This window comes from Aptenodytes patagonicus, chromosome 3, assembly GCF_965638725.1.
Source record: "Aptenodytes patagonicus chromosome 3, bAptPat1.pri.cur, whole genome shotgun sequence".
Lineage (NCBI taxonomy): Eukaryota > Metazoa > Chordata > Aves > Sphenisciformes > Spheniscidae > Aptenodytes > Aptenodytes patagonicus.
In genome coordinates this window covers 108,184,649-108,211,249 of record NC_134951.1, presented here as the reverse complement: position 1 = coordinate 108,211,249, position 26,601 = coordinate 108,184,649, and the positions used below count along the sequence as shown (strand labels likewise).

The 26,601-nt window shown below is 39.0% G+C and overlaps 1 long non-coding RNA gene across 1 annotated transcript in view; it reads right to left on the bottom strand.

The window, feature by feature from the left end:
* Positions 1 to 460: 460 nt before the first annotated feature.
* Positions 461 to 26,601, bottom strand: part of LOC143158531 (uncharacterized) — a 48,531-nt gene continuing 22,390 nt past the window's right edge. Inside the window, exon 4 of the long non-coding RNA XR_012995018.1 lies at positions 461 to 700. This is a non-coding gene — a long non-coding RNA (uncharacterized LOC143158531). The remainder of the gene's footprint in view (positions 701 to 26,601) is intronic.

The window sequence follows — 26,601 nt, the reverse complement described above, 5'->3', positions numbered from 1 at the left end:
GAACTGAATGGATATCATCTGCTTTTCAGCCCAGATTCAAGCCCAAATTCTTGGGGTTGCCTCGTGTGGCCAATGGGTTTGTTAACTGTCATCCATGGAGATCCTTCAGCTTTTCCCTCTATGTCCATTCACGAGAGCCTGATAATTGTAATAAAGTAGGATGTTTTGTCTTGCTCCCTTGGACAAGATTAGAAGGGAGGTCTAATTTCCAGATATGTTTCACCTTTTATTACTTCTCCTTTGTGGTTGCAGTGTTCTTCTTTCTTTAGGGCTATTAGCAAGAATTTTTCTATGAAATGCTAACATTAAACCAAACCAAAAGGTATTAGAGTTAAGAAAATTAATTTAAAAGAACAGAAATCATTTACTAAATATCTGTAAATTTACACCTCTTATAGACTTAACTGGATAAGTCATTCTCAGCTTTGTTAAAAAGGGGAAAATAATGAGGACTAACACATGCTGCACGATGGTAATTCTCTTCTCCTTTAATCAAATTGCAAGCATTCCTTGCCGAGTACTATGAGCTCCTCGCTGCAGCTAGAAGTTCTTATAAAGCCTTGCCAGCGAGGTCAGCGGCTTTAGACGTCAGGTGGTCTCCTCCCTCTTCAGGCATATCCCCTTCTTTTGCTAGATCGAAGGCCATCATGTTGCTGTTTCATTGCACGTCTGCTGATAATGTAGGTCTTAGCCCCAGAATCTGTATTCATTTGAGAAAATAATAATCTCAACTTCAATATTTGTAAAGTAAGTCTTTTCTTTTTTCCCCTCCCCTCCCCTCCCCTCCCCTCCCCTCCCCTTCCCTCCTCTCCTCTCCTCTCTTTTTTTTTTCTCTCCCCTCTCCTCCCTTTTTTTTCCCTCTCCCCTCTTTTTCCTACCCTTGAAGACATAAGCCATAAAATCCCTCTGCAGCAGAAAAACTCAAGAGCTTTTTAAATCAAAGGTTTTGGGCAACTCACTGGGCTTCTCTACTCTCTGTAGCTGGCAATACCATAACAATTTCACATATGAAGCTACATGCATGTCCTCACTTGGTTTCTGCATTACCTTTCAGTAGGGAGACTTGCTTTCTCCATTACCAGCTCCTTCACGTTTTTTGAATTGTAGAACAGAGACAGAGATGCAATCCACAGTATCATATTGGTTTCCCGCTATTTGACTGAAGTTTGAGTCTGGATTGTGGTGTCAAAGGGAAAAGTGAGTGAGTTGAGAAGAAGTAAATGAAAGGGAAGTCTAACTTTTGGTAATGGAAAGGTCGTCTTCTGCAATATGTGGATTTATGAAGACTCCTCTACCTCTAGGTGTTCAGGATGGTTAGTTGTAGCCTAAGCCACTTTTACCATCTTGGGTTCACAACAACGCTGAATTGTTTTGGCTGTAGACCTTGACGAAGGCATCCAAAACTGTGACATGTCTGTCACCCGGGATTTTCTTATGGGAAGGCTCACAACCTGTATTTCTAAAGAAACATGGTCACCATTAGCACTACAGAGTAGGCACAGTAAAAGTGTTCAGGCACAGCAAGACCTAACTTTTAGGCTGATTTCACCGTTGAACCCAGAGAAGGGCACCTGAGATTCCTGTGTGATGTGAAGTTAAATTTCCCCTTTGGAGATAACCATTAAACCATATAAAATGTAAACTATCTGAAATGAGCTGCTGGAGGAAATGTTAGGCACAGGAGTGTCAGATTATACTTCCTTTCAGAAGCACAGATGACAAGCAGGGCTAACAGGGTCCCCCACCTGGAATCTACTCTGAAGGGTGGGAGCTTGCACTTGTAATTACAAAGGGCTAAGCAGACTTCATGCTTTTCTTTTTAAAGGCAAAAAAGGTTGAGGCTTGTTCAGAGTATCTTACAAAACAAGCAAATGGTTCAAGTACATGTTCCAATGTTTTTTGGCTTTCATGGTGACACTTTTACAATAGGAGAATTAGCGTTCCCACTCCAGTGTTACAGATCATCAGAGTCTGTCTGTTGATGAGCTTGTCTGCTGTTTTCTGCATGTCTCTGCCTGGTTTCTAGGTGCCAGGGCAGCAGCAGTAGAGCAGGGCTGAGTAGCTCTAGAGATTCCTGTTGTAACGTGCATGTCTCCCATGTAGGTAAAGGCTGAGAGTCAGGAGAGATTTGAATTGCAGGCTCAAATTAAGACAACCAGTTAAGTTTTGGGTACCCATGCCTTTTCAAACTGACACCTAGTCCTTGTCTGCCCCAGACAGCACAAACTGTCTCTTAGCAATACAAAATTATTTGCTACCACCTCTGAAGTCCAACAAACCTTGGGACCAAGTCTCCCAAGGATTGTCCCTGAGCCTTTCTTTACGTTGTGACCGTTGCTGCCTGGTGAGACATTATTGCTGCCTGTTTCTGAGTGTCACTTGACCCCCACAGATGGCCGTGCATTCCCAATGGAGGGCCCATGTCTTGGGAAATCATTGATCTGAGTTTGCCCTACCAATTACTCCACAAGATTATTTTGTCCTGTCACGCTTTTTGTGTAGCTTATCCTTCTAGGCTTTTACCATGTTAAGTCCTAGGACAAAACAGAAACATTTAGGAAGTGTCAGCACTACCATTTACAAATACACTCACTAGTTCTAGTTAATTGGTGATCAGTTAACTCGAAGCAAAACAGTCTATTATAGAAACACACTAAGTCAACACTTACTATGAGTTTCCAAAAGTGCTTTTTGTTGCTCTTTCTTCTTGAACTCTTTTATTTCAGCAGGGAACTGAGTTAGGATTTTCAAATATGCTCAGCTGTAACCCACCTTTGAAATTTCCTGTCTGCTTCTCTCAATCAAATATTCTAGAAAAGGAAATTTTTCCTGAAAGCTGGGGTGTCACTCCTGCTGAATCAATACTCTTTACCATGGAAAACATCTTTAAAAATTTAAGAAACCTGCCCTTTCTAGGGAAGTAAGTTAAAACAATAGCTCACTTTTGTTATTAATAATTTCCCACTTGAAATTATTATAAATTTCTTGAGCTTGAAATGGTGTTAAAATCAGCCTCTTCTGTGTTGTTCTCATGATTTTACTAAAAAATATATGCCAGATAAGCAGTATATATTTGCATTTGGTATGGCTGGGTATTAAAAGACAACTGCAATTATGATATTGTGCAAGCATGATTTGAGATCCAAAAATTAAAATGAGGTTTCAGAAACTAGCTCAAACTTTCCAGTTTTGATGCTCACCAGGGGTTCTTCTCTTAGGCCTGTCCCATTTCAGCAGTAAAAGCTGGGCTGTACTGTCTTTTGCATGGACTTCTTGGCAGTGGGTTTCAACAGCGCTTCAGCAGTGGAGGACAGTATTGTATCCCATTTTGCAGAAGATGAAAGCAAGTTACAGAAAATCAAATTATTTTTCCCCAAGGTCATCTATTAAGGGAGGGGCAAAGATAAACTTCGTTATGGCTCCTGAGAAGTAGCACAAGGATACATTTCTCAAAAGTCACAATGTTGGCTTTTCTTGTGCGGAATTGTATTGTGAAAACATTCTTAATAACAGTAGGTTGTGTCAAACGTTTTTCCTTTTTTAGTAGCAGAACGTAACCATTGCTTAATCCTCTCTCCCTCTCTCTTTGTTCTTTATAAAGAAATTGTTTAAACCACAAGCTTAGATTAGGTATGGGGGGAAAATCCCTGTAGTTGTAGATCATTGGCGAGAGTATGGGATGCACCGTGTGTTTCACTTGCTGTATAATATTGAAAATACAGAGGACTTCACAGCAGAAGCGTATGTTTTAGGTTTGCACACATTTGTGAGAATGTTAATGCTGCGTTGTGGGAATAGTGCTGAGTTCCCTGTTATCATGCAAGCAATTGCTAACTGTAGACCTCTGACTTTGTAATTTGTTCTTTATGGACTAGCCTGCAGCCAATAAGCAAAATCAATAGTCTTTGCTGAAAAGTAAGCAAGTGCCAGTGTGTTATGTGACAGGTGAAGATACATGTGCTTACCAGGGGTCAGGGGGCCACATCAAATTTCTCTCTGACTTCTTTTCAAAAAGCTAAATCCATTTAGGGAGCATTCGTCATTGGAAAATGTTGCAGTGGGGAATTAGACAGGCTCCTGCTCTTCTTTTCTCATTTAACGATGTTTGTTTTCAACAGTCTGTTCAATAATGTCACTGAGAAGAAATTATGTGAGAAGAATAAAGTGCTTATAGTCTATTTATTTATTCATTCATTTCTGTAGAATAACACTAGCTGTTGCATTCTCATGTTTATTAATGCTATTGTGGTAGTCCAAATATTTGCTTGTTCCCCTTTTCCTTTGGAAAAAAGGTGGGACAGAGCAGTGTGGAAACTGTTTAAGCCTAAGGTGAAGGTTATACAACTCCTAGCAATCATATATGTTCTATAAGGTATCGTTTGCTATACTTGAGTACGGCTTCTAAATATATGCCATAATTTTAGTACTGCACAGAGTTTGGGAAGTCTCTTGTTTTCCAAGTGGAATGACCAGGCTTGAGGCCATTCAGAAGTCTGCTACAAAATATAACGCCAGCAGCTGAGATGGACGCTGCTGGCCTGTGATAAAACAGGCTGTTTGTGGTGGATGCTACTAGTGCAATTCCCTCTTTTGCATCAAATGCTGAAAGTATTTCAGCGTTCTGGTTTCTAGAGAAATCGTTGTTCAAACCAGTCCTCGTCTCTCAACATATTGGACTATAATGAAAGGCACAAAGGGAAAGGGAAAAATCCAGCAGAGGAGATTTTTCCAAAATTCAAAGTGGCTTAGGCTCATAAGCTACCAAAGAAAAGGGCTTCGGTATTTAGTAGTTAAAGTTATATTGTCTTTTAATGTTTAAGTGGCAACTTATGTTCTTTTGAAAACTTTAGATTCAGTCTAATAGCAAAAGCAATAGAAGGCTTAATGCCATTGTTTACTTCTTATTGAATGTAGTTGCTCCATTTAATAGCCTGGACTGCTGCCATCATACTATCATATACACATGTGCACTCCCAGTCAGGAAAAACAAACAGTTACCACACAGGTTCAATCAGATTAAAGGTTCCCTGTGTGAGAGCTGAATACCAAAAAACAGATTGGTGTGTTAGATTTCTCTTGTGTCCTGTTTGATTTTAACATGCATAATAAATGTCTCTTAATTTTCTACCCAGCTACCAGCTTTCTGTATAGCTTTTTTTTCACTGCTGACTGCACAAATCATTACTGTAGTACTTTCTCGCAGTTGAGCGCTGCATTTGAAAATCCTGAGCGATACTCAAGGCTTCCAGAAAGCTGTAGTTGAAGCCCTTCAACCTGGGTGCTGCCATGCTTCATGCCACCTCTTACACTCAGTTTCGGGATTCACAGGCTGCTTTCGACACAATGTTATATCTAGTGGACATCCAGGTTCAGGGTGTTCAATAAGACAAGAAATCTCTACGGTGACTCGCAGGGCCTCTCAGCCACCAACACTACGAAATTAAGAAAGCTCATTTTCATCATCTTCAAACAAGACTGGTACCTTTTTAGCCTTTAGCTACAACATGTTTAAATAACATTTCGGCTATAAAACCTGTGGGCTCTGCAAGCTTCTATACCACTGAATTCAATAACTGTGGGATCACCTCTTCCTACACTATTTTAATTGTGTTGAGAAATAGTTTTCTTCTTGACACAAATTCCCAGGCAGTTCTGGTAGGCAAGTGGGGAAAAGCAAGTGGCTGGGTCTGGATTTTACAGCTGATTATCTCTCAGGGAATGGGTCTGCGAGCAGACTACAAACAAACCAAGAACTTGCCTTTCCATCTCAGGGGTTGTAAAACTAGACTTACAATGGAATTTTACAGTTTGAGAAACAAAAATATAAACAAAAAGCTCCTCCAACTTTCCTTTCCTCCTCTTCCCTTCATGGGGTAACACAGTTGCTGTTCTGCAGTGACAAGATGACTAAAAATGAAGTGACTCCAGAGATCCCCCAAGCTGCAAGCTGCAGAGGGCTGAGGTTAAGCTTGAGGTTTGCCTGCTCAGCTCCTTTTTTTTTTTTTTTATTTTATTTTATTATTGGGTCTTAAACCTTTCCCACACTAAATAAACACCCTTTTACAGGCTGCTTCTTAACAAATGGCAAGTTTTGTAACCTTATACGAAAAACTCTTGTTGCTGATTCAGACTAAATGCTCCTTCGTTGCTACCCGTCCCTCTGTCCCCAAGGGCCACGGTCCTCCGAAGAACAGTGCCGCAGGCTGGTGCTTGCCTAGCCCTGCTGGCCCCGCTCCCTTGCTGGGCCCACATCGGAGCTTTAGCTCCACTCTGTTTTGAACTTCATATCCTGGATCTGGTTTTGGTCACTTGAATATACCTGTTGATCTTATTGTGTGATGTGCATCATCTAAGTGCTAAACACCTAACCGATTGCTGTGCCTACGCAGCCAAATGATTGCGTGATTATAATACGATCGGGCATATACACGCTATCTTTAATTTAGTTGGTACAGGTAACAGCAAAAACGCAGCGGGCACAGATCCTTTTTGGGCCAGGAACTGCAGTACTGTGCCAGGTCCCCAGAGGGCTTGTATGGTTCATGCTCGGGTCTGTGCTGCCACATCTTCACAGCTATCGTTACTGCTTTGCTACCACACCGTCATTTGGCTGGGTAGACGTAGCATTCAGAATTAAGCAGAAAAAGGTCTAGTTTAACCAGAAGTCTCTTTCTTTTAACTCTCCCAGAACCCCTTCATTTATTATCTCATCTTTTTCTTGCTTTTATAGTTGCAAGTATCTCATCAAAAGAAATTACCAGCAAAATTACTCTGGTGCTTGTCTTTTCCTATTTCATCACCAACACATAACGTATACCATTTACAATAACAACTCCTATCACTTTTGTGATGGCAGTGCCTCACATCTGGTGTGACACATGCAAAGGGAGAGCAGCGGAAGACACAAGCAGCTCATGTTCTAACAGATGATAAAAGTTTGAACATGCATCCTTCTTGGCAGTGGTCTCCAAAACTGTGATCTGTCGAGATTTTAATTTTGAGGGCTATCCAGATCACGTCACTTAAATCCATCGTTTTTTTTCTACCCAGCTCATCAGCTGCAAGATGTTCTTTTTTCAGTATCTTCACTCTGGACACATTCAAATCAAACAGTGTCTTCCTTAGAGGAATACTTTATTACAATTTTATTATTGTTTCTTTCTCGGTGTGTTACTATGCAAAGTGTCATATTTTATGGAGGAGGGTGGGTTGTATATGCTTGCAAGATCACCTATAGAAAATGTATCTTACTCTCAACTTAAGCCTTGCTCTGGAAGAGAGTCAAGTGAACCCGTCTAGAAATCAACAGTATCTGTGTGAGTGCAAAATCATCTTCCATACGCTTACCTATTGCTGTCCTTATTTTACATTTGCCTGTTTGCTTTCCTTTAAGCCACCTTAAAGTATAATTAATATTCTTTTATGTTTGTTAATGGGACTACAGTTGTATCATATATTTATGCCACATTTTACTTGCCACCGTTTCTCTCCCTTTCAAAACATACTGTAAAGATTACCTGCTTCATACATATGTTCTTGGGATTGTGCTGCTGAGAAGAAAATACTATAAATATCTATAAGGCCTAGAGAAGAACAGAGGAAAATTCTAAAATAGTTTACAGAACTGATTCTTACCCCAATCGTTCAGAAATAGTTTAGTGGAGAATCATTGACTTGGAATATTTCTGTGATCAGTGCTTATCCACTACGTCAAATGATTCCTGCTAACCTTAGTGGATTTTGGAAAACGTTCTTGGGGTGGGAGAATGGAAACTAGAATGAGATCCACACTCAATAAAATTTCAGGAGACCATGTGTAATCGTTTCTTAACCATTTTGTTAAAGGTTTCTTTTCTGGCAATCATAAATGGGAGAAATTTGTTCAGTTAATTTTGCCTTTTCAGTTTCTAATCGTGAGTAATATTCTAATGATTCATTATTTGAAATTCCTCCTAGAGCAAGTTCTGCAGCTAATACCTTTATTCATATCTAGAACAACATTTTTAATCACATGAACATATTTTTGCCAAAGTAGGCCTTTGGTCTGCCGTTTTTCACAGGCAGTTCATTACAAATGCTTAATGTTAAAAACTTCTTTGTAATGGGAGACATAAGTCACATGATACTTAATACTGAATTGGTAACCATAAATATTCCTATCAATATAACCATTCTAAATGATTCTTAAGCCTGTCAAGGATAATTATAATAATTTCTGTATGCATACACCTGTAAAGCTTGCTTTGCTTTAAGGTTGCTATTTTGTTACCAGAAAATGATTTTTTTAAACATTTATGAAAAAGGGAGCTCTACATAATTAGAACATAATTCAAGTGAATTGACTTCAGAAAAAATGAACTCATGTATTAGGTTGTCTTTACATAAATAACTTTTCTTTACAGAAAAGATGAGATTAGGCTGTCAATTGGATCAAAATTACTTTAAAATGGATTATAATACCTCGAGTAGATTACCAACGTGAAAAAAAATGAAACAAGTAGTAGTGAAGAAGGTTCTCCTAATAAGAAGTGTTACGTCTGACCAGCTCTCTGGAGAAGTTTTACTGCTCTTCGCAGAGCAGTAATGTTCACTTCATTTTGTATCTCTAAACAGGCTGAAAAAAAGGTATCAATGTTACTTAGCTGCGATGCAAATAAATATTCATAACAATGGCACATGCATAGCTAATTGAACAGTTTTTGTTAATATTATACTAGATATTCATGGACATGTGCCTTTTTCTATAATGAAAATACTGCCTAAGGCTAGCTTTGTTTTTCTTGTCAAGAACAATTTATGTGCTTTCATTTAAATGAATATAAACTTCTATTCTCATGACAAAATAATTCACCATTAATTTGGGTAAAGAATTTCTTTATTCCCTTTGTGGTGCATTTTATTGAAAAAGAAAAGCCTAACCGTATCTCAGAAATTTTCTCTATGCATTCTGTCTAATTTCTGTAATAACTGGCATGAATATGTAGGGATTCGGTGATTACTTGCTAAGTAAATATGGGATATGGGCATATGAGATTTTATTTAAAATTAATCTGAAAAGAATTTTCTTGAAATAAATTATTCCTTCACAGATGTGTTAATTCATTGTTTTACACCCACAATTTAGGAATATATACATTAAAACCTCTGCCCTTCCCTTTTCTTTATTTCCTTTTCTTATTTTGATTCTTGCTCTATTATTTGTAGCTGAGATTCTGGTCCTCAAGAATGCTTTGAAAGGTGAAAGAGTAAGGTAAAGGCAGATCTCACAAACGTAACTGAAAAAATGTAACGTGGATGGAGATATTAGCTGCTGAGAAAGGGCTGAGGGTTTTTTCCTCCCCTTTAACAGGTAGCAAAGTATATATCCTTTCTTTCATGGGACTCTTATTTTCTCATCTTATTAACTGTTTACACATTCTTCTCATTTAAATTTCAGTGATGTTACTTAAATGTAACAAATGGTGTTAAGCACTGATTTAACTAATGAATTAATTCAGTTCAGATGGCAAATTAAGGTTGTCTAGTAAACAGAACATAACTCTATTAGAAGAACGAACCTCAGGCTACTCTGCTGCCTGTAACACCTAGGTTATTGGCTACATTATGATTCTTTCACAAAGTGCCTAAATTGCAATTCTTGGCAAAGCTCTTTTAATCAAGTGCTGATACCCACCATGCAGTTCAAGCACCTAAAGGAGGAAAAGGCAAACGTGGAAATAGCAGGTAAACATTAACTATTACTGGAGATGATGGATCCAAGGCTGTGTACTGAGGAAGCTCTTGACTTATTTTAAAATGACTTTTCAGTGTTATAAATTAGTACTTAGAAAAAGATCACTTATTTGGTTTTCAGGAGTCATAAGCTCCATACAGTGTTTTTTCAGGTAATTATAATGCAAGGCATTATACGTTCTCATAATGCAGAGCTACAGTCATTCCTTGGTATGTTCTCTTTTGGATTTGGGACCCTTTTTCTAACCATGAGAAATTAGTTAATGGTGAAATCTGTTCAATCACAGCCATCTCATTCTGAGCGAGGGAGGTGACATTTTCTTTGCGATGCGTAGCCTTACCTCACGCTGGATTTGAGATGGTGTCACACAGTAAACAAGCTACCTTCGTTCTTCTGTTACAGACATCATTTAGACCATTCAGACATTAATTAATTTGGACAGCTAGAGAGGGAGATGTTTTCCCATTAGGAAGGAGCAACCTAATGTGATTGGTATGGCCCATGGCTTGTGTCGCCGTTAGGTTCAGAGAAGCTATTTTTGGTTAAACATATGCTGCATCCTGACAACCTGCAAAGTCCACAAACATCTGAGTTTAGGAGAAGGAAAAAGATGAGACCAAATGGGGTATGTTCTGGGATGCCAGATCTTCAGAAAAGCTCTCTGACCTCTGGACAAAAAGGACTGACTTGCTTGCGGCCTGCTATTTCTCTTACAAAAAACCAGAAACAACCTGGATGGAAGGTGGCATAAAAACTCTCTCTGAACAGGACAGTAAGAAAATCAGATTGGTATCAAATTCATTTAAGAAAAGGACACTTCATATTTTACTTAGCACTTGTCTCTATTAACTAGTTTTCTAACTGTATGACCTTGATTGACTGGGATTTTTTTTTTCTCTATAAGAACTACTGTAGATGGAAAGAGTGGAATTTTAAGTAAGTCTTAAAGACCATTATCCACCCATACAGGAGTAATGCAGCTTGAAAAAATGGAAAGACTTAAAACATTGTAAGGTTTGGGGTTCTTTTTTTTATTATTATTATTTTTTATTCCTTGTTTCTATTTTTGTAAGTGAACAAGTGCAGCAGAACTTCCCAGGTAGTTTGCAAAGTGAGGTGGGGGAAAGGAATCAGAAGTGAGCTGCAATGAATTGTGGTTGACCCATTTTCACATTTCTGTTCCTTTGCTATTCTTATTAGTGCACTGCTTTGACAATGTCTCTAATCCTGAGAATGACTTCTGGCTTGCTGTGTCCTGAATGTCACCACATCCCTTCTCCCATGCATTTTTTTCCCCCAACGCTTCCTGTTGTGTCCAGCTTTTCTAATTTAATTTTTCTCGCAGAAAAATATATTCCTTTCTGGTTTATAGGTTCATCCTTTTAGCAAGCCATGACGTGTTTTATGACTTAACAGATCATCTGGAAAATGGCAACCTGCATGGCTGGAACATGCCATGAGTTGTCCTGGACCAGGCGAGGTCCAAAGCAGCACAGAGCGTTCCCAGCACCTCTGGCCAGGAGCAGCTCTGCTGCAGGAGCCGGCTCCGGTCTGGGACAGCACAGGCCAGCAGCAAACAGGACCGTTCTCATAGCAAACATTTCCTCCCCAAAGGTTTCCCCACCCAACAGAAAACTGTGAACTGGCGCAAACTTTTATGATGATATGTAACAGTGCCACCTGGTGATTTTTCCATCACCAATGAGATTTTTAAAGCATTCTTGGCCAACTTCAGCTCCCTTCATGTCGACAGGAGTTTACTTTTAGTGGAAGTATTTGCATCGCTGCAGGAGGCTCTTGGAAGTACTGGCTCATTTGTTTTCCATACGTTGTAAACATCATCCCTTCTCCTACTCTTACCCAGTCTTGCTTTTTGCGTCATTTGGCTTCCAGTCTAGCAAGTGGTATAATTGCACTGGGCTAATTGTATTTAGATGGGTAGCTATACAAACAAACAGAAAAAGGGGCTGATTCAGATTCTCCAAGGCCAGACCATGTCTTGAAGATCTCCAGGAATGGAGAATACTTTGTAAACAACGCTGGGTACTGATAAGAAGCAATAACTCTGTAAAATCCCTAATTGAGTCACATTTCATGGCATTGCTCTCCTCTATGTTGAGAGAAGTAAACCTGTGAGTATTCCACAAGAATTATTGCATTTTCAGACTAGTGAAGGGATATTAGCAAAATGCAAACGTATACTTCTTCCAAATCAGTGGTCATATTTCTCAATTCAGGTTGCTGAAACTGTCTAGACTGTCTAAAACAATAAAGATTTTTACCATATACAGTGCATAAAAACATGTTCATGTAGCTTAATGTAAAAAAAGGGCTTATCATTAAATCCTTGTAAGATGTTGCTACATCCTACTGCCTGTCCAAACTGTTCCTGTAAAAGCGTTTAAATAATGTTTCAGAGAGAAGTTGTATATTTGGCAGAGAAGCCTTTTACCATCAGCAAGCAGAAATGTATTTTTGTGTAACATATCAGGAAAATATTTTGTGTACAGCAAATGCGGTAAAGTCTCATATAATTCATTGGACAGGATAAAAAGCTGGATCAATGTCCACTACTGCATCCTTTGTTAAAAAAAAAAAGTCATCAGTTGTTAACCTTGCATATAGTCGAGAACTGAATTTGATTCTTCCTGTAGCTACTCTCTTTCTCACAGTCAGGCATATTGGGAAGAAGCAGATCTGCAAATGGATTACATTCTTTTCATTACAATGCACTTGGATGATTTTAGTTTTATTTCTTGCTTGGTTCCATGCAGTAACAAAAACTGTAGCTCTCCTGTCATTGGACATGCTAGATTTGAAGTAGGAATCTTATAAAAATGTATTCTTCTTCTGATTTTAATATTCATAGGTGTCACTAATATTGGGGGGTTTTAACTCCTTAAAAGGGAAAGCAATATTGATAAGGATAGAGATCATGTCTGGAAAGCCATACCCATTTTCATCTGATGTTGGCTTCATGAGTAGCCTTAGATCACGCTTCACCTTTTTACAGACCTGCTTTCCCATCTGCTAAATGCAAACAAGGAGGCCAGTCTCCTTTAGCAACGTGCCCAGAGACTTGCTGATGGGAATGTTATATCTTTTTGCTTCAGTTAATTTAGCAAAGCAAAAAGTATTAGACAACAACACGTATATTCTCCTCAGTTCTGCAAGGCTGCCAAGAGTCATGGCAAGTGACAAACAGGAGAGTATTTCTGTGACTCTCCTGTTCCTGTGAAACTCCTGACCCACCTACCTGGAGAGAGGTGTTTTATGGAGATTTGTTTGTTTATGGCCTTCCCAGGTCCTTAAGAAAAGGAAAACTAATTTCTTTGCATCTTAGGAAAAACAGTGAAAACTCAGTGTTTTGCTTGTTTATTGAATCCCACTGCAAACAGATTAACCGCCTAAGTCCAATTCATCACCTCAGACTGCATTAAAAGTGCTATACCATCACACCATTTAATGATGTCTTTTATGGTCACAATAAGATATTTATAATGAGAGACTTAAACTTTCATGTTTCTTAATTAAAGAGATTTTCTAAACTAGTTGTAACCTGCATTTGGCCTTATGAAGCCTCCCAGAATAACAATGATCTACCAGTTAATATGTAAGGGCTCACGACTGATTGTTGCTCCTCTTCTTCCGCATATTAAGTAGCGTTCATTAATTAATATTCAGCTTGCTTGCTTCTTGCACACAGGACATCATCTTTGCACTGGGTTCCCAGTAGACAAAAGAATAATTGTAGTTTAAATGAAAAGCTTTAGAGGTCCTTTTGAGTGGGGTGTTAAGATTACAAACATGAAAAAGAGTTCAGGGGCTAAAGAAATTTAGGCTTTTTTTTTATTGCAACAAAAATGTGGCTCTAACTGGTTTGGTTTGGAAAGTCAAGCTACCTATTATCCATATGAATGCCTTAACGTATTCTCTAGGGGCTTGTCTGTATAGAAACTGGACCAAGATAACTGAACTGGTTGAAATCTACACTTTCAGGTATTTCAGTACATCTACATTGCCACATTTTTTCCCAGAGTAACACCATATTTTTAGGACTGATTTTGAAATAGATCTCTCTCATTTTATTATGCACTTAGTTGATTTGCACTTATATATAAGATCTGATTTATCTGGTTTCTAGTTTGCACAGATGAGATCAAAGTTTCCAATTCAAATCTGTTTCTTGATGAGCTGAAGAATAAAACGCTGTACATAATCACTTTTGTGGCTTTCAACTAATTGCTTTGCCAAGACAAACTATCAGATGGCAAAAGCAGTTTAGCCTGATAACTCTGCAGAAATTCTGAAAAACAAAAACACAGCAGCTCACCCCAGCGCCAGCCCTTCCGATAGTTAATATTGAGTGCAAGTGTGTCTTATTTTGGAAACATTGATTCTACAGTCATTTGCTTTATTTAATTAGTGTGATTAATTTCTACAGAAATGACATTATTAACATGCTCCAATACTGAAAGCAAAAGTTATAAATAGATATGATTTTGTGTGTTTGTGTGTGAGAGAAACTAAGCCACAAACACACACACATTTATCCTGCATTCAGACATCCTCAAACTACTAGAGAATTTACAACCACATCCCTACACTGTAGTCTGACCCTATTTGCAGTCTCTTATAAAAGCAAATAAAAAGACATACATTAAAAAATTTGCCCCACCAGAAACTTAAAGTTTAGATGTCTGTGCAGTCACCTACAAAGCAGATCTGTTTTGCAGCTGCATGTTAGTTTCCTTATTTTTAAGGTAGCTCCCTGACATGGGGCCAGGATTTTTTGTTGTTTATTTGCTTGCCTTTTTTTTTTTTTTCCTTTTTTTTTTTTTTTAACAATAAGTCTCCCTTTGGGACGTGTCAGTTGAAGCTTGTGTTTGTCATGCTCCTGGTGCAGGGAAAAAACACACACTAAATTCAATCTTTAAATTAAGCTGTAACCAAGCTTGTATATTCATTAGAGGAGAAAAATTCTCTTCTGAGAAGTTCAAATTGTTTATTGATTTTCATTTCTGTGTTCAAGTGAAGCTTGAGTAAGTCTGTCTCACTGCAGTCCCTCTGGGGCAACACTGCCAACAAGTGCATCACATTTCAACCCAAGTGAGCAGTTAGCAACAAAAATCTGAGAATTCCTTTAAAACTATATTAATAAATAGTTAGAGGGTGAGATTTCCAGTTCAATATAGCTGATTCTTTTGCAAAGGGAATAACAGGCTTGAATTGCAGGGTATAAATGGCAATCCTCTTGAAAAGCCTTAAAGTAAAATCAAGTGAGTGGAAAGTGCAATTAGTGGCATGCTGTTTGGGGAGTGGGAGGACGGGGGAAATACAGAGAGGAGCTGCTAGATTTTTCTTAAAATTTCTGTCATATTGACCCAATTCTGTCCAGCTGTAATCATCTTGTGAGTCTCTCAGCAAGAAGAAAAATACACACAATAGTAGTTACCAACACTTAATATCTCTCTTTTAAGTGTCTTCTTAAGAACATGTTTCACTGGACAAACAACAACTTAGGAAAGCGTACAACTGGTACCTCTTAGAGAAACTTAGAGCCTGTCTTGGAGGTGGACTGAGTGACCGAGTCTTAGTTTTCATGGCACTAATGTCTCTTGCAAACCATTTAAATATCACACTGCCTAGTAAAAAGTATGCTGAGATATTTGTCTTCAGTTTCTCAAGGTTAATATCAATTAAGAAATCTAATTAAATTAATTTGAATTTATTAAACATGTCGTCAGATTTTCACCAGGATGGAATTTTTTTACCCCTTTCCTTTCCAAGTTCCTATGTAGGTAGGAAGAGCTTTTTTTCAAAATAAAACACGTTTGTACATTCTGGTCTTGTCACTGGTTAGGAACAGTTTGTGTCAGCAATGTGCGATACGACAATGAAAGATAATTCCAGTTTCTCTTCATAAAGATAAGCAAGCAAGCAGCATTTCATGCCCAACAGAGAAACATATTAATTCAAATACATAGAGGATCCCCCTACTTTCTTTGACTAGTCATAGGGCAAAACTGTGAATAAGATATTTGAAAATATTCCTGGTAGAAATTACCAGCCATCTTCTTCAATAATTCAGCAATTAATAGAAGTGTAAAAAATAAGATAAAAAGTGGGGGAAATAAGCATCGTCTAGGTATCTATTAGACTGCCTTGTATTTCATGCAGGAGAGAAGGACAATAATGACTGAAGTTTCTTTTTCAGTAAGGTTCATAGGTGTCAGTGGGCATTATTTCATCAGTCCTGCAGGCCGCTGATTAATGAAAAACTGGGGAAAAAAATCCAGCTTTATCCTACGACATGTTCACAGTAACCTCAACTTTTTATAAAACTCTTTCTCTGACATTTTTGCATCTGATTGCACTGGCTCTGCTATGATGGGTTACCTCTGTCGCTGCTTTGCGCAGCGTGCCTCAGCACATCCTGCTTTGGGCCGTATAAGCTCCAACTAGAGCTGATATTCCTGTGGTTACACACCGCTTTTCTTCCCTCTCCCACCTCCTGTCACAGGCTGTGTGGAGCCTGTGAAGCAATTCTTGGCCAAGGTACTCTAACAAATGGGTCGGCACAGAGGAAATTATGAGATGGCATTTTAAAACATGGTCTCTGTGTTCAAACTTGCATAATTTCAAAGCATTCTGTGCTTTTTTCTCCCGAGATATTCGTGTTGCTTGTAGAATGTGAGGGTTTGAAATATTCATTTCAAATGGCTGTTGATTAAATCATAATGGTAAAGTCATCTATTTCTGAAAGCTCTATTTCGGACAAGATTTATTCAAGAAAAATTAAAATAAGATTCTAAAACTTGCTCTGAAGATTAATTTTTTTTTTTTTAAGAAGGGAACTTTGAAAATGCCTGAGTGATGACTTTTAATTACTGAATGATTTTAAATGCCGAGTGATGGTTTTTAATTCCATTTAATTTTTTCAGCCAAATTATTTAGGCACTCTTCAAAACACTCAACTCCTCATTGTTAATGCATAGGCCGGAAGAAAAAGCAGTTGGGCTGTTAGTACTGACAAACTGCTGAACACCCCATTCCCATGGAGGCAGAGGCTCAGTTTCCAAGCTGAAGGAGATTCCCTCCTTCCCTTTATCCCACTCCTCCCTTTTACCCCAGCAAGACAGACTTTGGCTGCCCATTGGCTTCAGGTTCGATCTAGCTCCAACAGGGTTATTTCTTCATCTGCTATCTTTGTTTCTTACTGACCTTGTGCTTCATCATTCTCTTGCATTGCTCTTTTCATGGATTAACATGAGGAAAAACCATGTGGACGTCCCTGCTCTCGTGTCTCTGGTGGTGCTACAGCTACTGCTGCCTGTGCTGGAGTTCCTCTCCATTCAATCTTTGGAGCTGTTCTACTATACAAATATATACATATATGTGTGTGTATAAATGTTTCTTGGAACAGACTGTTGAAAATGTGTCTCCTACATCTTAAGTATTTGTCTGTTGGAATATTTGTTATAATAGAGAGTTGTGTATACACAAAAGATTAGCTGGGCTAATAGTTTGATGGTTATGGCTTTCAACCAGTTTAGCCAAGGGACTTCAGTTGGGTCTTGCAAGTTCCAGAGAATACTCCGTATGTAAACTGCGGGCGGTTCTGAAATAGCAAAGCTACAGCCGAAGGAGCTGAGGGGGAAAGAGGGATGTTCAATCCCTCGTCAGCCATTTGGGAACTTTGAAACTTTTCCAGGTAAAATGATAGTCATAATGTTTATAGATCACCATGAACACTTCTGATAGTGGTAGCATCTCACTTTCCAGTTCAAAACAAACAGCATTTTGCTGGAAAATTTCCAGAATAGTGCTACTTAGTGTCACAATGACAGACTGGTCAAATCAATCCACAAATCCAAAAGTGAAGGAAAGATACAACTGAAATGAGACTTTGTGCATGTCCTCCATCTAGCAGGCAAAATGAAAAGTGTCACGGAGAAGCTGATGATTGCTAAATCTCTTTGGTTTAACTTCGTTGGTTATGATTTATTGGGCTCTGTATTTCTCTGCTCCTTCATATCAGTTGTCTGTCCCCTGATGTTTCTCACTTATTCTAGATCATTCGGGTCTGTTGTTGGATCTCTTTGTTGATCTGCTGTAAATGTCGACATCTAAATTTTAAAGAATGTTATATGAACAAAGACTCCAGTAACACTACTGCTTGTATGCAGCTTTCACACGGGTTTTGAAAGACGGTGCACAATCATGCAGTATTACAAAGTAATAGTTCACCAAGCCTGAGATCTCCTAAAGACACAGAATTCACCAAAGGTTTTAAGAGAATTATGAGCTGGAAAGAATGATCAGGATTGTAATCTTCCCCCCCTCCCCATCTTCCTTAATTTTTCTCATGGAACAAAATGTTCAGTGGCATTTTGGACTCTTTTGGTTTGCCGCATACCAGAATTTGTCTGCCAAGCTGGCATATAGCTGAAGAAAAATTTAGAATTTCTTGAAATGGCAGGGTGTTTTGAATGGTGGATGACCTGTTTAAAGGAGCTAATCCAATGTAGGAGGTAGTATATCCTTCCACTTCTTGGAAGCATTGATTCAACCACATTAGGCGCACATGTGGAGAGTGCCAAATTGCTTTTCTTTACATAAATGAAAACATTTAGAGAAGAAGTTGCTGCTTTTTTCCCTTGAGTCCTCCAGAGAAAAAGTGCTATCTCCATCCACTTTGAGCAATGGCTTAGGTCTCACCAGCCCATCACACTCTGAGGTGAAGCTTGGTGAAAGCGTTGCCTTTCTCACAGGTCTCTGTCTCCCATTCTTCCCTTAACAGCCATTTGCTGCCATTAACTGAAGGCTTCCAAACACCTCCAAAGTCCTACAGCATCTGGTCCATGGGCCAGATGCCATAAATGCTAATTTGTGCTGGAGAGAGCCCCAAATCCAATTATTACTGCTTAAGGACAGATTTTTTTTTTCCCCCTCCTCCAATGCTATTTGTTCCTTATGCTATGCTTTTCAGCCACGTAAGACTAAACTGCTCTGAGTAACCTAGATGTGCAAAACACATCAGGCTTCACCCCATAGCACTTTGTTACATGTCATCAATCAACTAGATGTATGACTAGTGACCAAGAGATAGGACATCTGGGTTTTTCTGTTGAATTGTTTGTTAAAAAATAATATCTAGATTCCCGTTGTTTCATTTTGTTCTGGGTTTAGATGAGTAACGGATGGGTTTTGTTTATTTATTTATTATGTGTAACTTAAAGTTTGCATTTTCATGTTGAAGGGAAACATTTGTGCAACTGTGTCTTCTCCAGGATAATGATCTTTCAAAAGACCTATTGAAAGGCAGAGGACAAAAGGGGGAAGGAGAAGGATTCTGCTAAATGGCCTTCTCTGTGTTTCAGTAAATGGTTTCCAAATCCTCTGTGTCAAAGAACATCAGCTGACTTCTCTCTTTTATCAGCTGTGACTCCTTTTTCAGTCCTTTCACATACACATGTTGTTTTGTGGGGTTCTGGGGGGGAAGTAATTTTATTCTCTCAGAATATTTAATTTCTTCTCCAAAACTTGTTCCTTTCAATGTATTGTCAGCTGTCTTAGGAAAGTCTCATGCTTGTCTTTACTCATCCTCCTCATCAGCCTTGAATGTGCACATGATGGTGATACTATCAAAGCACAATTTTTCTTTGGTGCAAAGCACTGCACAATTCCCCATCCACTGTCTGGTGTGTGAGGGCTTACTTGTCATTAAAAAGATTTGATTGTTTCAGAAATCAGTTTTCATAAGAGTCTGCCAGCCAAAAATTAATTCCATCACACACTGAAAGCTCTTGGGCCTAATACTTGCTGATTTCCGTGAAGGTTCCCTGATTTACACCCTGAGAGGCGAGAGGAATCAGAATGCCAGTGTGTAATGTCTTTAATATTAGGGGAGATACTGGGGATCTAGTTCCATCAATCTGAATTCTGCCAGGCAACTGTCTTGGAAGGAACTTTAAAAAAAAGATGTTTCTTGGAATCAAAGTCACCTTAGATTAGATGAAACAGGCAAGGATGTAAATTTTAAGTTTCTGTTTCCCAAGGAAGCTTGTTTAGTTGCTTAGTATCAGAGGCTTCTAATTACTCTGGATATAAGTTTTTCAATCTTTCAATCAGTTCGTACATTACTACTTCCATTAGTACAAAAATCTGCCATATGTTTTTACAGTGAGCATGTTAATCTGAACACTGACCTTCACAGCATTGTCACTGGCTATGCTCAAAGCTGACTTTGTGGGAAGCGTTTTCATCAGTGATGTCAAAAACCTTCAATAATTAAAGTTACTATCACATATGTACTTTTTTTTTCTTTTCTTGTAATAAAAGAAGTCTCCTCTAGAGCAAACAAAGAGAGAAAAAATTAATTGATCTGACACTTGAGCTGAGGAGACATACTTTAAGGAATACTGCTTAAAGGAAAAGGAAGTTTGGAGTCTCAAATAATTAAAATGAGAATTTGGCCAAGCAAATGAAGGCATTTTCTTTCAATATACTACTTCACGTACACTTGCAAAGTCTTTCTGTATGTCTTGTACTGCTGGACCTTATTTCTGAACCTTAGAAAAACAGCAAGATTAAGCTCAGAGTACCTTTTTCTATGAGAGAGGCAATAAAAATACAATTAAAAACATGCAATTTTATTCAGGATGTGTGTGATGTAAAGAATTTTATTTCCACTTCAGCCTGCACATGCTTGTCCTGTTTTCTGTAAATCTTTGGTAGACTTGGATGCTATACAGGGACCTCCTCATTTGCATCTTCAAAGTTAGATTGCCTATTACCAATACCTAAAATTCTTAATACAGCTCTTCTACAAAAGCAACCACTACATTGCCTAAGGAAATGATATGAATATGGGAGAATATATTCCAATAAATTAATAAACACTTAAGAAAATGCAGGTTAAGGGGAGGAGGGAAGGGTGGGGACAAAAACAAAAGCACCCTCTGCTTTGGCAATGGATTGATACTTAATGAAATTATGAAACCCTTGTTATTAAAGCTTCTGAATATTCTTTTTTAGCCCTAACTGGTAGCAATTCTCTTTCTGAAAATGAAGACCCTAAGATAGAGTTTGAGGTAGTACGTGCTATCTGTGTACCAGTCATGTTGTTCTATCAATCATTCTTATGTAGAAGATATTTATGTTCTTATTTCATCAATTTGAAGCCCTTCATGTCCAGCTGTCAGTAGAGGATATTTCAAGGCCCCCAAAACTTTTTATAAAGGCAGAATAAGTCAACAATATTTTACTACTTTTTTTTTTAGCTAAGCTTGCAATTTTTTGAGTACTATAAACTCCCTTTAAACAAATAAGACTTCTTGTCAATCAGAAACTACAAGATAAAGTCTTTAACAGAGTGTCTATCATAGCCTGTCTTTATCTTTGCTCACAAGTTCCTTTGCAAGCAATAAAGAAGCCATAGCAGTATACTCTAACAATAGTGAATGTCTTCTTCAATTATATAAATAAATAAAACAAGACAGGCATATGAAACAAGATCACTCCATCAGTTTGTGGTGTTCCCATAAAAGGGATGGAGGAGAAGACAAACATTTATAGGAAGGGAAGTTTCCCCCCCTGTAATGGCCACCATAAATATGTGTGGTGGAGAAAAATAAATGTGAGGAGAAGACATGCACACCTGATGTTGAAGAAAAGCCCGTTCATGCTTAATACATTGGAGAAATTGTTCAAGAGCTGCTCATCCATGTTAAAAAATATTACCCCTGTAATCCTGCCAAGGACAGTGAGACCTATTGCAGTTGACTGAATAAGTACTGGTCGTTCAAGTTAAAGTGTCATAGGGGCAGCTGTAATTTATACACCCAATTTTTCTAACACATCCAAAACATTTTTTTAAGAAACAGGCCAGATTCTTGGACAACATAAATTGGTACAGCTAATTAAAGCCAATGGCTCCATTCCAGGTTTTCTGAGCTGTGTCTCTTGTCTACCATGCATCACTTTGCTTATTTGCACAAGTTATTCACTTTTAATTTTGCCTGAGATCTTGTGTGTTTGTATCTGCCAATTTTAAAAATCATGGCAGAGATTTGTTTTAATTTTGAATAAGACTGGATTAAAAAAGTACTAGTCTAAACTTATATGAAAAGCTGAAAAGTGTAAAAGGGTCACCAAGGGCAGGACAGAACCCTTAGTCTGCGCAGGATTTATTGTGATTAGACAAGCTTTATGCCAATCACCATCATTATCAGGAATTGTATTGCAGGTCAGGAACCAACTTAGAAAGGAGATTGACCATATGGATGTGAACCTAATGGATTTGTATTTTAATAAACAGGGCAGGCTGACGTAAAAACAAACTTCTGTTTTTCAAAAGTGCAAATAGACCTCATGATAAAGTATCTCATGCCAGCTTGCCAGCTCATAGGGCTCAGGAATAAAGAAGAGTTGTAAAAAAAATGCATGTTGGGGTGCAGGGAAGGAGGAAGGGAGATTTGGGCTGAAAAGGCATCAAGCCAAGAGCCAGCATATCAGGTCCATATCAGTACATTCGCAAGAGCTGTGCAGGAGGGCTGCGCCCAGTAACGATAGGTCTCAGCTGTAAAACCTGCCTGTCTAGGACTGTGGATGGCGTGTGGGTGACTTTGCTTTTGCCTGCTCTCTACAGGGAGGCTGTCTCTGACCATCTGATCCTTGTTAGTCCTGGCCCTGAAAGCCATCAGATTAAGAAAGCAGCACCAGAGTCTTTCTGCTACTCACCTACGCACTCTGGGTACCAGCACCTAGCCCTGTATTATGAATAATCTGCATTATAACAGCAACGGTAGTTTAAATGATCTCTGTTCCCAACTGTTCTCCCCCTTGCCAAAAAGTACTTCTGCCTCCCTTAAGCCTATCCAACTGGTTTTTGTGGTCACGCTGTAAAACAGATCAAGAAAAAGATACACTTTTAAAACCAAAATCTTTTAACTTGATTATTCATTGTTTCCACAAAGCAGAGGGTTGAATCAGTTCAGATAAGATGGCAGTAACCTATATGGGGAGGGAGTAAGTGATGCAAGAGGACTGAAAGATCTCTTTATCACCAAAGAAAGTATAGCCTGGATCCAGAATTAAGATTCTGTGGCCTGGACTTGTTTGCAGAGGTTTGTACACGTCTCTGTGTCTGCAGTCAAACAGCGTAGAATGCAGTCTGGAAACTCAGAGAAAGGGGCTGAGTTGAGGCATGTTGAACAATTAGAGAGGAATTAGAATGGAGGGAAAAAAATCAATTAAGTGACAGTTTCCCCATAGAAAAGACCTCATTCAGTTTTTGCTCTTTCATCTTTTACACAAAATCCTACACAACAGGTCATGGGACTTGCATGTAAACATTAATAACCTTCTACCTGGCATCCCAGCTAGCAGAGTAAAGCCGAGTACCAGCCTTGGCTCCTGCGACCGAGCCAGAACCTTACAAGTACCTGCCACCTGCAGCTACCCCAGACCAGGGAGAGTAAGGGTAGGTCTGTCACAGGTGTGAGAGAGATGCAAGGAGCTAATAAAATCAAGCGAAGTAATATCTCTCTCCTTTGGTTTCTGAAGGTTAGAGGTGGAAATGTTCAGCACTTTGCCTTGTGCCCTTTCATTGTCCCCTCTCTTAACCTGTTTAGGTCCCTTCCCTTTTCTTTAAGAACAGTCTCCAAAGACGCCAGCAGAAAGAAAGGAGTGCTTCTGCTCTCATAATCACCAATTCCTTTTCTGTAATAGAAAAGTGTTAATACACAAAAGATCAATTCCATACAGAAACTGGGGAGACACAGTTTACTCCCCATACTTTTCCAATCAAATAAATGTGAGTGCATCCACTTATCTAGTCAGCCAAACACAGAAAGTTTCCAGAACCTATATAACTGTTAGTAATGACAAAAAGGTTTCACATTATCTACCTCATGCACATTTCCTCAGAGATCAATATAGCTGAGCATGTCTTCTGCATACTTCCATAAGGAGACAAATATAAAACTTAGTTGCATCAAATGTATTTAGAAACCAGTTTTTAAATGGAAAAGAAGGGGAAAAAATCTAAAGGAATACCAATACAATGTTAGAATTACATTATTTGAAACAAAGATGAATGGGATAGCGCAAACTCAAAAGGATTTACTCAGCAACTTTCCAGAGGTGATAAATGATCTTTGTTAAAACATGGTCGGCACAATGCATTTTACTAACATGTAAAGTGTTTCAATTTGGCAATTTGAAAATGTTACAATGCTGAAATTCCTCAAATGGCTTTGCAGTGAGGGGAGGGAATATTAACACCTCATATGGGATTTACTTTGCTAACTTCAGGCAAGTTCTAGCCTCTTGAAGAGCCATAGTTATTTGGCAGATTTGGGCTTTCAGTGGTTTGCAGTAACCACAGTAGGATTTCTGCCAATATATCCTGCAAGGTGGTTTGGTGGAAGTTTAGGACTAGAACTTCTGCAACCTCAGTTTAAAAGTCCTTTTTGACCTCAGGCAAAATACTTTGTGGAGGAGGAACAGACCTCAAAACTACAAATAGATTTGGAGGCCCCACGGCCCAGATGCCATTCACCTCCCTAGAAATGTATCCTGTGTTTCCTGGGTCTCAGTTCTCCCCTCTGCACACAGGGATTGTAGCCCATCCCTACCATACAAGGGTACTGTGAGCTAGTTAATAATACCTGTGATTTACTATAGTAGCACTGCAGATGTTGCTTTTTGTTTCTGTGCAGTCATGTACTTTCATACCTGTGAAATGGTGTTAGTTTCTCTCTTTTCCTGCCCCATATTTAATATACTTCTTGGGCCTACGTTTGTTGACTGGTTTCAAGGCCATCGTAATAGCCTTGATTTATGTTATCAAGCATCTTCATAGTCTTGCCGTGATCAGCCCCTACCGGAGAGTTTAAAAGGTGTGACACGCAGGAACTATCTCCAGTTAATTTCTGTCTTTACAAGCTAGGTTCATCCACTACATCCTCCATCACACACAGTGCAATTCTGTTTTGGGTAAGCAGAGACTTTGGTATATACTAAAGTACGTAGGACAGCAAGAAAGCCTGGCCCACAGAGAGGCACCAAAACTATGCCATGGCATGTGTTTTGATTTGCTCATGAGTAAGCACATGAAGTTGAGCCGTTTTAAAAACCCTTGATCATTCTTCACAGCTTATCAAAATACTGTGAAAATTTCAAAGAATCTGCATTATTCTATGCAAAGCAAGCAACTAGCCCCACCACCGTCACTTTTCTCTACAAGTCCTAGCCAGCTTACATTTGTCTGAGAGAGGTCATTCTGATATTAGTGCTCAAGTTGGCAACATCTTGACCTAGGACCTCTATGACCAAAACCACATTCAAACCTGGGGCAGCGCTCAAGTCGATCTGCAGGATCCTACCTCTGTACTCCACAGGCTACTGGCAAGCCTTCATATTTGTTTCATGTGCTAGTGCTAGTTTTGTTCATGGACCCAGGTAAGAACTTGTGATTCCAGTTTTGAAGTTGCATTGTGGAGAGAGATGTCTAAATGTACCCTATGGCTGGTTAGAAATAGCGCTTTTTAACTTAAAGCTGTATTTTGAAACCATAACTCATATTGACTTCTACGGACTTAGTTGTGGTATAAGGTATCACCCAGCATAGTAGAACCCGGGCCAGAGTTACCACAGTCATGAGTTCACCTTGTCTATTCAGGCTGTTGCACATCCATTCCTCCAAAGTCATGAGTATCTGTGCATGTACGGAGAAGTAATGAGAACCTTAACTGTCCCTTTTTTTTGTCCAGTGGGCAAAGTAGGCCACCAGGAACATATTGTTCTTCTACTGTACTACAGATGAGAGTAATGGGGTTATAAGGTCAAATGGGACATACCAAACAACTGGGTGCCAACACTTTCATCACACCTGCTACAAGAGATCTGTGCAGTGTGGTGTGAGCCAGCCCCGCTCTGCACTCCAGTCTTGCTATACTTGTCTGTGCTGTCCACTGTCTATGATGCTAGTAGCATCTGATAGCTGAAAAAGAAGAAAGCCCAGAGTGGATGTCGCTTCAGGCTCCTCCTCCACTGGGTAATATTCCTCTCTCTGAACAACAAGTTGAGCTGCTGTACATGTGGACTGAATTAGCGTCTCTTGAAAAAAAGTGGATGAAAGAAAGCATTATGGTGGGATAAAAGGACTCAATAATTTATCAAGCAGAGGAGAAGGAAGCCCAGTGCCTCAAACACTATCGTGAGCTGCAGGCTCTACCACAGCTCTAGATGAACTGGTCCATATTCATGCCCCTGAGAAAGAGCAGATCACTTGGAAAGCAGCGATGAATAAGGGAAATTATTTTTAAGACATAGTCCCCTGAAATTCACCTGAAGCTATTGTCCTGCAATGCTTAGTGCTATTGTGAAATTGTTTTGCTATCAGCCTCATAAAAGGCTCAAACTACATCACATATCACTAAAAGAGTCTTCTGAGCTATAATAATTCCTTTCTTAACAACCTCCTGAAGTAGTTACAAGCCCATCGTAACTAATTAGCCCATGCACTAATTAGAGAAACCCTTCAGGAATTAAATATTGTTTTAAGTAAGAAACAAGACCAGGAGCCATCCCTTGAAGCCATCTTCTAACCAATGTGTTTGGTGGGGTTGGGGTTTTCATGTTATTCTGTATTTTCTCTATTTATAGCCACTAAAATGTAAATATTGACATTCCCAAGTAGTACAAAAGAAGTTACACAGAATCAAAATAGTAAAACACCTTAAGCCCCCAACCTTTAAATCTCTACAGCCTCAGGTCACCCCCATCCCCCTGCCAATCCACACAACATCGCAGAGCAGACACGGAGTATATTCTAGTTATATGGTTATCAGTCTGGTTTC